Source organism: Lepisosteus platostomus, chromosome 5 (genome assembly GCF_059453375.1).
Source record: "Lepisosteus platostomus isolate fLepPlt1 chromosome 5, fLepPlt1.hap1, whole genome shotgun sequence".
Lineage (NCBI taxonomy): Eukaryota > Metazoa > Chordata > Actinopteri > Semionotiformes > Lepisosteidae > Lepisosteus > Lepisosteus platostomus.
The window spans coordinates 60,678,739-60,696,082 of NC_142615.1; the positions used below are offsets into that span (position 1 = coordinate 60,678,739).

Consider the following 17,344-nt stretch of genomic DNA (forward strand, 5'->3'; position numbering starts at 1 on the left):
AGAGTAACCAAGAACTTCATTTCATCTTTCGCAGGCTGTAATCTACAGAAAAGGAAGTGAATACTTGTATTAAGCTAAATCAAGCCGACGGAGTTGCACTGCTGTTGTTTTTCTCCACTTTTCGTAAAAAATCACTGGCATTTTTTGGAAGCATTTCTTCTGTCCTGAGAAGCAAGATTTGTATTTTATCTTTCAGAAGTTGTATGAATTTCTTGAAGTTCAGAAACAACTTGTTCCAGAAAAGAAATTAACACTTGCTTCAAAGTAAATCAAGATGTCGGTGTCTCTTGCTGTGTGTGCTCTTATCTGTCCATCTCTCTCTCCTCTTCTCTCTGGCAGTCTGTGCAGAGTATCTGAAGGGGATGTAACACCACTTGGAAAAGAAGAAAATTCTCAGGCAGAATAAAAAATCATTATTCTCTTCTCAGTCAGATTCACAGCTCAGACTCACACTCAGACAGGATCTCAACTCCGTACTGCTCTCTATCCTCACAATCCAGAACCAGAAGATATTCAGACAATCAGTGCTGCTACATGAACAATATCAGACATTTCCCCCTTTTATCTTTCCTCCCAGCCCTCTTAGAGACATAGAAGAGCTCCTGGTTCTCCTCTCTGTGAACTGGGCTCAGGGGTCACTGATCTGGCAGTTGTGGGCTCTGTTCCAGGTCGAAAGCAAGAAGGATCTATTAACGCTTTCCAGGACTTCCAGCCCTTCAGTATTACTTTCTTTACTGTATGTCAGCCTCCCAAAATGTTTATAAATGTTTTATGAGTGTGGAATTATCTTATTATTTATATACAGTATTTATGTAATAAACACCAGTAGTGACACTATGATCGGTATATTGATTATTTGTAGCCGATGGTCCGATGGTCGTGTCTACAATAGTGACCATTTGACCAGTCTGTAGCTCTGAGCAGTGGGACTCAGATCACACAGAAGACCTGTCTGTGTGATTCCATACCAGCCCTGGGATTCAGCTACTCTCACAAATGTCTCACAGACCGTCTTATAAATTTACAATTAGATGAAGTCATGTAACAGTTTTACAGATAATTTAAATAATCAGACAGCAGTTTTGGCAGTGGATACATCTCCACATGGGGGAAAGAAACTGAAATATATGTGCTCACTGTAAAGTAGGAAGAGGTGGTCAGACAAGCAAAACAACTTTGCAGATAATGTGAAGTGACATTGTTTTGTGTCAATCAGCTCACAGATTTCGCTTCATGTGCCTTAAGCTGTGCAATTTGTATGGTTGTTGAATGAGATTGATTTCTTCACAAGCCCAGTCAATTGCCAGGTGGAGAGCTTGCCGACACACACCTTCATGAAGACTCTCTTTAAGATTTCATTGTCAAGTCGCCTCCTTTGCAAACAATAGTAGCACCGACACTAAGAGAAACGATGAGAAATAGCGTTTATCAAGCGACTGCAGTGTTTGTTTGACTGAGGATCCTTGTGTGCTGAACTGGCCTCTGGAGAAGTGTAGTGCAGTAAAACAGAAGGTTTGTGTCACTCAAGATTGTTACAGAACAGAACAATACAATTACAATACTTTTATGAGAGTAAATATTACTGGTGCATCACAGTTCTTATAATGGTGAAAACAGGAGCACCTTCTCTACATTTTTGACTGAAGTATTTAAATGGAAAGAAATACTATCACTATGCAATTCATAAATGCAATTGACCTCCTCTAAATGTTCTAGTTTGATGAAACAATGTATGGAATTAGGTGACAATATCGGAATTCATTCAAATGCACAGGATTAATTTTCAGCAACAAAAAAAGTGCTCGGAAATATTTTACAAGAATGAAACCTTACATTCACCTAAATAAACATTCACCATCTACATTAGCAGAGAACAGTAGGACAGAAGGTTAGTGTCACTGGACACTGCGTCAGAGAGGCCGATCTCGTCTCCCTCATTATGCAGGCTTACCCACTCATGATGAACTGTCCTCCAGCGATACTCAGCTGCCATCATCGACTCAGACATGACGTTCATGTACATATTATACCTTAATATGGTACTGCGTTACAATAATTTGATCAAAACAACTGGTGAAAAAAAAGATAAAGACTTTGTCCAAAAAAGAAGCATTTATACCTTTCCTCTCCTACCAGCCATTACAAGTCACCTAGTTTTTAATTTAGAGGTGGATTAAAGCTCTAGTCTCTTTGGGGGTGTGAGTTGGACTGCTGCCAAATATCTCCAACTATCTCAGTGTTAAGCAAAAAACACACATTTGCTGCAGAAGTAACAGGAGAATTTGTGCCATTCAGCCTCATAGCGTGATGTCATTTTCTCAGGCTCATTTTTAGATGCTTGTGATCGAATCTATGATTCTTATGAGTGTGCCCTCCATAAAGGTAGCACAGATATAACGTGCCAAGATTTCAGAGAATCGCATTAAATACAGGTCAGAAGAAGGCGACAAAGTGTCCGCTAGGCAGTTCAGCTTTTTCAACGGTGTTCTCTGTTGTTTAGGTCCAGAATGACACCCGTTACAACCAGGAAACACACAGTGTCAGGCATCAAAAAGACTTCCCAAAACCCTGATCCTCTCCTTGATCCGGTGATGGCATCCAGACATTTCCTGCAACAAAGCCAGGATACGGTCTTCAACAACACGAGTGAAAGGCTAATTCCCAACCTTTGCAATCCTTTTGGACCGCATGTGCTCAGTGTTAAATGCGCTGTTCATTATTATTATTAATAATAATAATCTATACATTATATAGTGCCTTTAAAGGTGGCTTTTCAAAGTGCTTTACAGAATGAAACCAATAAAGTTAAAAAATACACAAGATAAGCAGGATGAGAATACACAGTTAGAGGAGACAATAGATGGTGGTATTAAATACAGTAGGAACAGAGGGGTAAAGAATAGTTCATTAAAGGCTCTTCTAAAGAAGAGGGTTTTGAGTCTGGATTTGAAGGAGTTTAGAGAAGGTGACTCTCTGATATCCTTGGGAATAAAGATCCAGAGCTTTGGTGCAAAACAGGAGAAGGCCCTGTCACCCATAGAGTGTAGATGGACTGGGGGACAGATAGGAGACCAGAATTAGAAGAGCAAGGTTGTGAGGTGGGGAGTAGGGCGATAACCCAGACAGGTACTGTGGTGTCAAGCCATGGAGAGCCTTATAGGTGAGCATGAGGATTTTGAAGTTGACAGGAAGCCAGTGCAAGGAGTCCAGGACAGGAGTAATGTGATCACAGTCCAGTGCTAATTTCTTTCTTGCGGCTGCTCGTTCATTTTCAACTGTGGACTCTTAAGAAGTCCTTTATTTGACTTGATCAACACTAATCCCTAGAGGATTTTGAAAGGTTGAATCAAAATGACACATGACTCTGGTGGGACTCGAACCCACAACCTTTGAATGACTTCATTCTATCAAAGCCTAGAAGTCCAATGCGCTCGCCATTGCGCCACAGAGCCAACCAATACATCGCTATATAAAACAGCTACAGAAAGCTGTAACTCATGCTTCTCCCGTTGTCTTTAAATTAAGCTCCATAAATATTGACAATGAGTGGCCTGTTGTCTACGAATAGATACCACTGGGATTCACACCCAGGGTCTCCTGGTTTTTAGTGAGGCGGCTTAACCAGCTAAGCCATGGTGCCAAACCTGCTAAATGTTATCCACAACTTCAAACACCTGTGAGAAACGGGCAACTGCAGTGTTACGCCTGCTGGCTCAACAGATAATCGTTTTCGAAGTTTAAGGAGAGGATTTCTTTGTCAATTCAATTAAACATTTTAGAAATGCTGAACGATTGATGTGTTTCACGCGCAGAAATATTTTATCGTTACGTACTTTTTCTGTGCAGATAGTTCTCCTTCAACTCCGCCCAACAACAGAGGTCGTTTTTAATACAGGAGTAAAGGCACATTGCACATCAGCAAAACATCCCGTACAGGTTTAGGGAGAGCGACATCAGTGATTGGAAGGTTGGAAGTTTCGGGTCACTTTTTTATTATAGATTCAAGCAGCCCTGAATACCTTTTCAAGAAACATTTCAGAATCCCAGTAACGTCCAGTATGATTGCTACACAGGTCTACAGTATACAATCAGAATACTGTTTGTGCATTATATAAAACACACCGCCCAAAGCATTTCTAAAACAGGAATTACATGTTTCTGAATGGCCCTCCTTTATAAATAAAATAAAAGGTCTGAAGCCTGCTCCAAAGAAGCACTATATTCAGAGCTGACAAAGATGTGATAGGAAACATCTCGGAAAACGAAGATGCAGTCATTTCCACGCGTCGCACAACAAGAGCTGAACCCACCCGACTTTCTCCAAAAGAGTAAGGTGTAAGGAGTGTGGCTGGGTGGTCTAAGTGCTGGGTTTGTGCTCCATTTTCTTCAATGGGTTAGGTTTGAATCTTGCCGCTGCTAAGTGTTGGTGGGTTAAGACCTTCCTTCTATTGCGACGTCAATGGGTAAAAGCTTTGCTTGGCAGTCTGTCGAGAGACTGAACTAGGTGTTTCAAGATAGTCTTTGTCAGCTTAACATCAAGGCATAAAAAAGCCTCATTTTGTGTTCCCAACAGCAATGCTCTTTGGTCGCTTCAGCATTATGCAGGGAACAACATCTGCCGTGATCACTTTTGAGTCAGTGTGAATCGTAGTGTGCCGCAATTGTTTTTAAAATTGGTTCTGTAGTGTAAGAAAAACCGGCCGTTCAGGGACGCCAAATATGTAACTGTAGTGGCTCTCTGAAGGCACCAGTTCTGTAGGGTTTGGGCATTTACTGAGACAATTATTAATTGTAGCAGTAAATCACAAAGTTGATTCTTTTGATGGCTTTAGAGTCCAACCATGCGACATAACTCAAACAACGCACACACACAGGTGCTAATACACGAGTATACATTTATTAATACGTAGAATATGCATGTAAACCTAACAGATCTTATCGAGAGGGTTATCAGAATACAAAAGATATATATTCAATCAGTTACAAAGTGTTACACATATCAAGAGGACATACGTTCAGTATATCATTCATTAAGACCGTTTCGTAAAGTGAACTTGGTTACAACTTCTACATTAGATACTCAAAACAAGTACATAACTCTTAGGAATTAAATTGATATCAACTGGTTTGGATAACAATTGAATTCTCGAGCTGTAATGCAGTGAAGTTGAATACTCATCCAATTTCTGGGGATTCAGATCTCCTGCGGGCACAAAGAAACAGTTGCAGGCTGTTGCTGTCCAATCCGCGCTCTCTGGCTCGCTGCCAGGCTGTGCTGTGCGGCTTGTGACGGTGCACTGCTGATGCTCACTGTTGGCTTTAACTAGCAAAGTTTGTGCACAGGAGAAAAGATGACTGTGGGTCCCAGCAAGTCAGGAAGAGGACCGGTTCGTTCCTGATGAAGAGCTAGTTCTGAATAGTGATTCAGCTGTCCACAGTTCCGACCTGTTCACGAGGCCTGCTGCTGGTTACTCTCTGGCAACCTCCACTCTAGACTCTTAGAACAAAGGAAAGTTCTGGCACTCGGACACACTGGCCGTTCCGTGGTTGTCCGGGCTGAGTCTCAGGATGGTCAGGAGGCACGCTGCGAGAATGTCCTGCCCTTGGGAGCCTTCTGCTCCTGGGCCGTCCTGCCCTGGAATTCTCCTTTGAATTCCCTTTAGAACAGTCCACAGAATCCTCTCCAGAATCTTACTGAATCTCACTGAATCTCCCTAAATCTCTGTGTTGCCTGTTTTTACCTGGAGGAACTTGGAGGAGCTTGTTGATTGGCTGAAAGTTCCATGGGCATCAGAGTCCCACGTGGGTTACTCGGCCCTACCAGCCCCTGATTGGTTGATCAAGGTGAGATATGAGTCACTTACTCCTGACACTTAGGAATGCAGTCCAGATGTCCAACTGGCACTCCCTAGACAGATAGGCACCAATGGATGACCATTGATCATGATAGCCAGGCTTAGCTAAGTGCATCCCCCTTTGGGAGCTGTCCTTATCAGGAACCTTAAATCAGCCTGCATGAATAGTTTCTCTGTGGCTGCACCACAGAGATGAACAGAGAAATGGGGCCTCATTTGGGAAGGCTCAGAACACTTAATTCTTTCTTATTAATAAGCCTTGCCGCTACAGTAGGCATGGTGCATTTGTCTGTGAAACTTGAATGCTGTGCTTTTTCACGCAGAATCATCGGCAGGAGCAAAGCTTATTCAATCTTTGCGCACAGCTCTCCATCAGAAATACTTTGTCCAAGTTTTGAAGAGATTGTGGGATTCTCTGCACACGTTCACATCGCGTACCTCAGACAACACCACCATTCGATGGGAAATTGATTCTACTTCTTGCAGTTGTTCCTGTGGTTGCGATAGTTACAAAGTTGCACTTTCCTCCACCTTCTGCTATAGTATTCATTGGGTGAGCTTCATCAATTGGCTCAGAAAGGTCAACTGTGCTTCGGAAAAAATCAGCAGCAGTGTCTTTATTTTGTCGGTGAGTATGGCTGTCTTTTAAAGCACATGAAAAACACGAGTTTGTGGATTTCTCCAAATAGCAACGAATTCAGTTGTGCAGAGCTTTACTGCTTTCAGAGGGTCTTTTACCGACGCTGCTGTAGTAGAGAAGTGACATAATCACAAACGCAACCATTTGTGCTGGCTGTTTAACTAAGTATTAAGCTTTTTTAACTATCACATGATTTTAACTAATTTAACATCATCTCCAGAAGAGCACCTCGCACTGCTCACTGAGCTGATGTATGTGCCCATTTCTCAAAAAATTAAATATCATCTGAACTGATTTTTTTCTACTTTAAATGCTTTCCTACTCTTTTAATATTTCAGTTAAATCTTTTATTTTGAAGTACTTTCCATTGATATTAATCCTAGTCCCGATGAATGATTCGGGGACATGGTGCGTCTTGAATAATGTTCTTATAGGTTTCAGTATGGAAAAGTGCGCTCTCCAGAAGCTATCGAAACCTCTAATGGTCACACAAAGCTTAATGCAATAGCAAGGTTTGGGGTTGAAAAAGAATATAACTTGCTATGAATACGAACACTGTTCCAGGAGGTGTGTAAGGACTATTTTGGCTCAGATCACCAATTTACCTTACATTTCTACTCCATTAATATCGCTATTGAGTGCTAAAGGTAGGTCCTGGCAATACTTCTTGAGATCTTCTTTAGAAAAATTTAAAAAAAATATATTTCCAGTACTAAACAAAAAGTAAAAAATACTGATTACGTGCAACTGATAAAATCTCTCGTTGTAGCTACATGCAAATTACAATGGAAAACTTTATCAGCTTTAAAAGTTTCTTTTGCATTTATAAGACGATCAGCATGACACTCAAAACATACCTGTATTCACTAAGCGGTGAGTCTGCTGGCTGAGCAAGTTGCCTCCTCTACACACAATAGCAGCCCCGACGCTAAGATAAATGAAAAGAAATTGCTTTTAGTGGGCACTTTTCATATCCGATGAGCTTGGCATCTCCCAAGGGCGATGGAGTTTTTTTGCGACACTGCTTTTCCCTTTTTTCTTCTTTCTGTACTCTGATGGAAAAAAAAAAAGAAATCATGTAAGGGAAAAATGTATTTTTTTCATGAAGAAAACGTGCACCAGGAAATGTTTTGTTTTGAAGAAGTGATTTAACATGATATATGACCTAATTTACTAGAGTAAATGCTCACACTGCAAGGTCTGCTTTACTACAAGAGAGAAGTAGAGTGAAAGATGTCATAATTTCACTGCGTTGTTGAAGAAAACATCTTTTTCTTTGAATTCTAAATCAATCAGAATTTCAAAGTGACACACAAACCCTTTGTCTGTATTAAAGAGATGATATTTTAAAACTGATAAAAATGTAGAAAACACGTTTCTCACTTAGAAATTTAGGATGGGATTATTACTATTACTAGTAATTACTAGTTGCAGTACTGAACTCACCATGGTGCAATTCAGTTACATGATTGGCCAGTGGTTTCATGGATAACGAGTCTGATTTTGCATCATGAGATTGTAGGTTCGACTTCTACTGGGTTCGTGTGTTTTTAAATCAGGCTACTCAGAAATAGATGTCCATTATGTGAATGAACCGCACCTGAAAGCAAACGTTGGTTGGGTTTCCTTCTTTCCAGCATGAAATAGCAAATCGTTACAAAAAGCACCAGCTAATGTCCAATAGCATTAGTCATTTTAATTAACATGAATATACTGTAAGGTCTTGGTACATGGGATTGGATTTCATCCACAATTTAAAAAAGGGCAAATTATATTTTTAGGCTTCAGACACTTTTTAATACAAAAGTGACCTAAAACTCTGTAACTTTCAGGTTAGTTTGAACCTGTAATGAAAAAGGGGCCTGAAACTTCCATTCTGTGATGTAACTGTCTCTAAAGTCGGACGTGATGTTTCACGGATGTGCAGTGTGCCTTTTCTCTTGTCATGTTCAAAATGACTTGCTGTGTAATTTCCTGAATGCGTGTCCTGTACTGCTCTGTTATTTCATTTAGATTATCTATGTGGTGTACAGATAAAACCAAACTGCATGGTCTAATTCCTGGGTTCGGCACCAGCTGAACCTGAACATACATCATCCGATCTCAACATGATTTGAACACACAACCTTTTGATGTGGTATCAGATGCACTACCATCACACCACTCCCCATAAGTGCTTTTAATTCCCCCAAGGAGAAAAATATTTTTTTTCATTCTCTCCTGTGAGAAGCGCCGCTCTTCCAACGAGGGTCTCTTCTTCCCAGACCACAGATTATTTTTCCTGTCCGGCTCTCACACAGAGAGCAGACACACTGTCTCCACTAATGTGTTTACTACATCTATAGATCTGACGCCCTTACAGCCCTGATATTCCTGGACAGGATCCCATATTGAGCAGTATTTCTCGCGTTCTGAACTTACAGTGTGTACACAATGTACTTTATACACAAAGTAAGTGTTTTCGTAACTCTTGGACGTTTTGTCAAAATGTTACTGGCATGCCAAAATCGCCCCCTCAACTGAACAGTCCCACCCCCCTCAGTTTTGGATAAAAGGTTTGGATAAAAAGTTTTTGAACACTTTCACTTACTTAACTTGAGCCGTAAAAAATAGTTGTACTTTGTCAATGGTCAGATAACTACACTAACCCCGAATTCACAGTTACTACATCAGACTGTTTGATGTGCAGGAGGGCTATCTGTCCAGGAACAGCACGTTACATAGTGTCTATGTTTTGGGGTGTCAACATTATTATGACCTTATTTGCTCAGGTGGACCAATGCCTTGCAGTAGTTTATCCTTATACTTACAATCGTTATATAACTAGGACTGTAGTTATAGAAGTTTGTACTTTCTGTTGGTTTTACAATGATTTCTTAATGATTCAGAACCTCGTTACCGTTGATGTTGTTGCAAAAATGAACACATATGGTTGATGCTCCAGGCAAAAATAATCACGTGAGTTCTGATGAACGTGGAACTGTTCTTCATCACTAAATACCAGATTGCTTGTCGTTATCTTCTAACATGAAATACTAATCAGTGGCATGCTTGCGAGAATTCACTTGGATGGTTGCAATGGCTCCGTTTAAACCGAAATATCACTACCCCCCTCAGGATTTCAGACCCCCCCCCCCCCCCCCCCTACAGATCATTCCCCTGGCGCCAGTCCTGGGTATAATGATGAACATAGCTGCCTTGCAAGCAGTGAATCTGGGTGTGATTCCCACCTGACCCATCGACAAACCTTTTCCAATGAATCTTTGATCAATTTAAAAAAGTCTTGAAGCTGGTAGGCTAGGGAAGAAGCACAGTTTGAGTTTGAGTTTGAGTGCACTGAGAAAAATGTGCTACTGTGCTGTGCTGCTCCAGTAGCGCAATTGGTCAGGTTGTAGTGCTTTTATAGTGGAGTTATACCGAGGTTGTGAGCTCAATCATCACGTGGAGTAGGTTCCGTTTTCAGCTGCAGAAACGTGCTGTTGAATTTATGTCGGTTCTTGTGTTACTTTTTCCTCTCGATGGAGCTGTATTAATGCAGGCACACCTGCTTCCATGTCAAGTAATTTTATCGTTGCTTACAAACCAACACACTGCAGACACATCTGATATTGTCACTGCTTGTGGGCCACGTGTTCCTGCTGTCAGCCTACCATGATCATACACCTATAGAAATATTACTGCTGTAGTACAGGAGCGAAGAAACAAAACGAAAGCACACCAAGTTTAAAAAGGTCAAAATGTGTCAAAGCCCTTCCTCGAGGAGAATGGGGTTCAAACCTACTTGTGCAGAGTATCATGTATTAAGAAGAGATTGCCTTTACCACTAGGCCACCTCCATACACACTTCAGCCCCCTCCGGACATCAGTTGGCTCCTTTCCCCATACTCAAGGGTAATTTTCCTCTTCCACCTACAATTTCAACATTTACCTTGGGAGATGTCAAACCACAGAGCCTGTGCTGCGCTTCAGTGTTAGCTGTAGTGGACACCCCGTTGAACATAAAAAGCATATTGAGCTCCTTGGACATAAGCCATTTCTCGTCACTTGCTCAGCGAGCAGGCTCAGCGCACACTGAATACAGGTGTCTCAGAGCAATTGAGATGTGTCCAAGTGGCTGTAAAAGGGATATCTGATGCCAGTGCCATGGCTTAGTTCTCCGACGGCAGGCGTAGCGGCGCGCCGGTTGGAGTATTCTCGGTCGCATTTAATGGCAACGTCATGGCAACGTCAGCTCAAACCACCAAATGGAGACGGGCGTGCCGACAAGCTGACCCTGCTGATGCGGGATTAACACTAGGCTAAGAGAATGCTGTGGTGTAGTTGGTTAAGGTGCCTGTTTATTAAACAGGAGATCCTGGGGTTGAGTGCCTGTCTTGCCACACAGTTTATCATTATGGACAGCAACATGCTTCTACATTAAATTTAATGGAAGTTTTCATTTAATTTTTGGAACAACTTGTTTTTTAAAAAATTAATACAAATTGCGAAAGATAAAATTCTCATCTGTTTTGTCAGTGCAGAGGAATTACTGCCAGCTGGCAAAGAAACGAAAAAGATTTTTTTGTCTTTAGCCAAAAACCTGTGAATGTAGAAGAAAGGTGATGTGCGTTAGTTTCTATGGCACAGTCAGTCAGCGTATCCTTCAGTTAAACATAACGTTGGTAAATCAAAAGTCCCCAGAGACGCATTTCAAATTAATCTGACCTCAACACCGTCTCCCCTAAATGTGATGGGGTTTCTTTGGATGTCCTTAAGCATCCTGATAGTTGCAGAGATTTCAAACTTTTGGCTAAAGTCAAACTACAAGAAGTTAATAGTTGAGCAATATCAATATCACCAGGAATGTGACTATGTAAACTTAAATAGTATTCAAAATATTGCAATTTTGTTGTAGTTTAAAAAGATATTTTAGCTGGGGATCCTCAAATGATGAGGGTAGAAAAGAGAACTATTCGACACCATTAGGAGTGCTTAACATGTGATAAAAGTGTTTTTTAATCACAAAGTGAAAATAGTGAATTTGTCTTTCACTTAGATGTTTATCAAAAGCTTATTAAACAATGAAGGAGAGGCTCGTGTTCCGAATTCACTTCGTGTCTCATTGTCTTGCTTTGATTTTTAAAATGTACACTGTTGACTATACACTCTTCCTAACACGATTAAAGAGCCGAGTTTAGTTCAGAGGTAAAGCATCTCATGCATCATATGAAGCTCTGTTTTTTATCACCAGCGTCTCCACTCTGGATTTCTTTTTAAGCGCGATATCTTTTCTGCGATTTCTTTCATTTGAATTCCCTCGTGTGAATTTCAGTGCGACATAAACTCGTTTGTCTGTTTTAAAGAGATGCAATTTTTAAAACAGACAAAATGAAAGACTTATTAACTAAATACACGTAGAAAACGTGCACCTAATTGAGAAAATTTGGACTGGGGCGATTTATTATTGTAGCGGTGCAAGCTCACAGTGGTGCACTTGAGGAATGCGGTACAAGGGCCAGTGGTGCATTGGATAACGCATCTGATTACGGATCAGGAGACTGTAGGATCGTAATGCTCTTAAACCCAATACCATAACCATAGTGTGTTCAGTCCTACACAACCTTTCTATCGACTGAATAAGCCTCCTGTTCCATCTCCATCTTCTTCCCACACATTCCGGCTATTTCAGCACTGTTATTGTTGGACTACAGTCACAGATACGTAAGGGACACTGTTCCGAAGACCGGTCTTAAATAAATAACGTTGCAAAAGGTAACAATAAGGGTTTCTTAATGTAACCTTACATTTGGCCGTACAATACAATTTTCTGTACCCTCAAAAAACTAAAAAAAAATATTACTCCTCCTGAGAAACACAAGTGTAGTGTCAAATCACAATAAATAATACAACAAATATACTAAATTAACACCCAGATATGACAACACACAGCTATGACAGAACACATTGAAGACTTAAAAGCCCTTTAAATTTTGATTTCCTTAATCTCCATTCTCTTCCCTCCCCAGGATAACTGAAAACTAACTATAATAAAGACTGTATATGCATTACTTGTAATACAGCTACTAATAAAGATATACATGGAACTTCATTATTAATAAATAACACTTTTATTAATAAATACGTGTAATGATAACATTCATTGTGAATATAAGTTTATTGCAATTGACCCATTGTAGCTACCAATCAGCAGCAAGGAAAAACAAACTTCACTTGTGCCTTTTAAAAAAAAGGAAACAGAGTAGTAGTTTATGTGGTAATTTCAGGTACTGTACAATGTAAGATCTAATGTTAACTACTCCCATAGTAATGCGTGGGGTCCTATCAATAGAAAAAAAAAATTGTTGTAACCTGAAAACACAACAAACACAAAACAAGAAGTCTTCCAGGAACCTAGGTAAATCCCTGTAGTAGTCTAACAACTACGAAAAAAAAACCAAACGCAACAACTTCAAAAGAAAAAGAACATTAAAAACAAATCTGGGGAACAACAAAAACACAGAGTCTAATGCGAGAGATTTTTCAAGTCTTCAGTGCTCCTCTCGTCTCAGTAGACCTCTCTCATATATTTGTGTACAGGTCAGCTGGAGGTACACAGCTGATGGTAATTTAAGTAGGGAGCTGCGTCAGCATGCATGGGCTTCAAAGGAAAAAGTCAAGGTTTATTCCATGCTGAAAAGAGAAGGAAACACAATGTTTCAGCTGTGGAACCTTATTTGATTGTGACTCGAAGTAAACCTTTACTTCTTCGTTTGATGTTAATTTATCTCCATCGGATACCTGATAGTATCTAAACTTAACAGTTGCTTTCAGAAGCTAAAGACACTACTCTAGGTGAGGTTTGAACTCACAACCTCGGCATGACTCTGCTGTGCACTGCTCTATAAGTGCCGCACGCGAACCGATTGCGCCACTGGAACTGTGCAAAGTGTGCAGGAACAGGGTGAAAACGGTTTCGGTTGTGGATCCATCTATACATGGGGAACACTAAAATAGCAAGGAAAATACAAGAAAAGAAACTGAAAGAATTGTGCTAACAGCAAAGGGGGACGGAGGGAGGTGGTCGGACAAGTAAATCAACCTGGCAGATTATTTGTATCGACATTTTTTGAGTCAATCAGCAAACAGATTTCTCTTCATGTGCCTTAAACTGTGCAGTTTGTATCTTCGTTGTAGATAGGTTTCTTCTGTAATCACTCTGTAAGGTGATTACACGTTTCATTTTCAAGTCGCCTCCTTTACACGCAATTGCAGCCTGGACACTGAGAGAAAGTATGAGAAATGGCTTCAATTTCAATGTGAAAGCGCAGTACAGGCTCGATGGCTTCACATCTCCCATCAATCAAATAAAATTGCAGTAAAGCGATCTAAATATGACTCTGAAGTACTGGGAAAGATGATTATTTTGAGTGTGCCTCCCAGGCTCTGCTACGAGGCTGAAGTTACTGTAGCTTCTTATTCGCCAGCTTCTTATGCGTGTTTTTCGTTCCACCTTAAATGGTGCTGCTGTGATGTTATGTCGCCTTTCGCCTGTAGATGGCTCTCTTCGATCAGTACTAATCCGGCTGGAAAACTGCAGACATCTTCACTGAAAGGGAATATCCAAATAAATAGCAACTGTCCAAATTATATTTTTGTATGGTATATATTTCAGAAAATCGCAAACCAATTTTAAAAACTCACCACAACACGGACTTACACTGGGAAAAGGTGATTGCACTTTCTGCTTATTGCTACAGCCTTCCCCCCGATTATGAAAATGTCTCACAGTTCTGACACCGACGTGTGAAAGACAATGTTACAGACTATCAAAATCCTGAAGTACAAGAAACTTTAATGCACCAGTTTTTTAAATATGACCCTCTGATCCTGGCATGTCAGAATACATTTAGAAAAAGTATGGCACGAATTACACGAATTGCAATGGCACAAATTGTTGAGAATATCACTGACCTTGCCGATATTTGCAGGGGATACGAATGTTTTGCTCATGTTGAACTACAAGAAGTAAAAATTGAGCTCCTTAGTCAATATCACCGGGAATGTCCAATAATGACGAACATCAGTAGCTTCAAGGAAACTTAGACTCGCACATGGAGTTTTATCTTCGAATGGAGGGTGGGAGAATTCATTTGTACTCTCGTTGCTGATTAGCTAAACTATTTTAAAAATATGACACAGATTTGTTCGAGAAACTTGTAAAGAGAGTCTTCTTGAAGATGTGCACCAGCTAGCTCTCCACTGTCAATTGACAGGACTTTAGAAGAAACTGTTCTCATACAACCAACATACAAATTACACATCTTAAGGAACATGAAGAGAAATCCGTGTACTAAATAACATAAAACTGTCGCTGCAAATTATCACCAAGCTGTTTTATGTGTCTGACCACCTCTTTCCTACTTTGCAGCGAGCACAAATCTTTCTGTTTCTTCATCGCTATTTTACTGTCTCCTTCCCCTATGTGGAGATGGATCCACAGCTGAAACTTTAGGTCAGTTCCTGTTACTCTGTCCGATTGAAAGCGCTGTATTAAAGGCACTCCCATCTCTACAGGAAAGTTATTGCTGCTCTCAACACAATATACTGCAGCCAAATGTGATAGCGATACTGTCACTGCCTGTGGGCCACGTGTTCCTGCTGTCAGCCTATTATGTCATGTTCATCCACACCCAGAAACATTACTGCTGTAGCACAAGAGTTATATAGGCGCAGTCCATAGAGCAAGAATCTCTTAATCTCAGAATTGTGGGTTCAGCCCCCACATTGGGTCCCTCTGTGTCAATTTGATCCCCCCAATCCTTCTAGCATGACCTGATGGCGTAACAGTGATACCCAGTACCCAGCGTAATTCAGCTTTCTTTCCACTTGATTCAGATTTTGATCTGAAATCATCGGCCGAACAAGAGTTTGTCTAAATCGAGGGAGATCTGCTCACAAGCAAGTATTAAACACTTCAGCATTTACTGTTGGAATACCACACTTTGTCAAAACACTGCCGCTTCTTAAGCTAATAAGTAACGTTTTTTGAGCACGCATTGTATTGTTAATGCTTATATTAAAAAAGCATAAATTCATATAATGGAATTTGGACTGAACAAAGTAGTCCAGGCCCTTTACAACATTACATACCCTCTGATTAAAGCTTAAAACTACAGTAGCAGGACTAATAATAATGGCAACAACATGTTTGGAGTTCGGCATTTCATTTATTCTGCGGAAACATCGTATCGGAATGAACTGCCCGCGATAAAAGAGTAATTGCGGCTTCAGATCATATTTTCTAGAGCATTGCGTTGTTCTGTTCATGATGACTACACGCTTTAAATTTGTCATTTACTGCAAGCGTTGCTTTTCCAGGTTTTTCTGAAATTCCTCGCATTTGAGCCAGCACTAAAATATTTCATTCCCGTCGCTTGAATACATCGTGGAAACGGTATTTGCAACGGAATGCTGTCACACATGAAACCTTTTTGTTATTCGGTTCTGAAGTTTGAAAATGAAAATAAAACGGGGGTCACCTCATAGGCTTGAAAGAAGTCCAAGCAGCATAAAAACCCACGAATTCTCACAAATTGTGCTGCATTGTGCTGCACCTTTCTTCTGCTGCTTTTTTAAATCAGCCTTAAACATTTGAATGCATACCTTCCTGCTGCTAATCACATTCACGTGTTTACGAAGCTTTTTTCTGTCCGTTATGTTTTTGCTAAGCAGTTTCTCCATTTTCCTCGTACTGTGATTGTCAGAGAGCACAACAAGACTGAAACAGTGTAAAGGCAGGTAAAAAAAGTCAGGGTAAAACGCCTGATTGTCGGGAGTGGGATTTGAACCCGTGCCTCTATTTGGAGATCGAAACACAAAGCTTAAAAGACACGAAGCTGTGAATTTGCTGTTTTAAACCACTTGACTATCCTGAAAAAATGGGTACTGATTGCACCAGTTGCATCCGATTTTCCGTAACTTTAGAACGATTGATACGACTGGACGAACACAATTTATGGCGTTTAGCATGACATGGAAAACGGTACCGGAGCATTCGGGTCCGGACTACCAGACTCAGAAACAGTTTTTACCCCCGCACTATCAAACTATTAAACTCCCAGCCTCTCCCACTCTCTCCTCACCTCTCACCTATGATCTGAACCTCACAGTGCCTTCTTTCTTACCAAAAACCCAAACACACATTGAAAATCTATCTCTACCATACATGTCAAAAGCTCACTCCCCATCATTTCTATCCCTTTATTTAATTCTTTTGATGCATGTTTTTGCACATAACCTGTTACCTTTTTGTTGTTTTGCACACTGCCTGTTGTTGTTTTTTGCACATCGGCTGTTGTCTTTCTTTTGTTATACAATTGTATTGTTGTTGTGTTTTTTCTTTGTACTACTTATGTCCGAGAGCTAGCTAAATAGCATTTCGTTATACCATATACCTGTGTATGAGTATAATGACAATAAATTTGGACTTGAACTTGAACTTGACATAGTCTTGCAGGCAGTATATTATTTTATCGTTTACTCGTATAAAAAAACACGGTCTTCTCGTTCCTAAGTCAGATTTTTAGTGCTTTCGAACGTTACTTCCAACCTGGACTGACAGCTCACCAGATCTGTTTGTGATCAGACCATGGAGTCGGGGGCTGTACCAAGCGCACGTTCCTTCCCAATGCTGAGGCGATCATTCGGAAGATGGGTGTGAAGAGAGATAAGCTTTGTCGACTAAAAAACAAGGCTGGATATGCAAGAATACTAATCACTGGCGAAAGTTATGTTCTCTTACTATTGAGATCCCTACATTGCGAGTTTTTTTAAGACTTTGAAACTAAAGGAAAGCGGTGACAAATGAAAC

At 40.5% G+C, this 17,344-nt stretch overlaps 1 non-coding gene across 1 annotated transcript; it reads right to left on the reverse strand.

The window, feature by feature from the left end:
* Positions 1-3,359: 3,359 nt before the first annotated feature.
* trnar-ucu (transfer RNA arginine (anticodon UCU)) lies at positions 3,360-3,452 on the reverse strand. Its single transcript has 2 exons — positions 3,416-3,452; positions 3,360-3,395 (listed from the first exon to the last, which is right to left on the reverse strand). It is a non-coding gene; the product is annotated as a tRNA-Arg (tRNA).
* Positions 3,453-17,344: the final 13,892 nt, after the last annotated feature.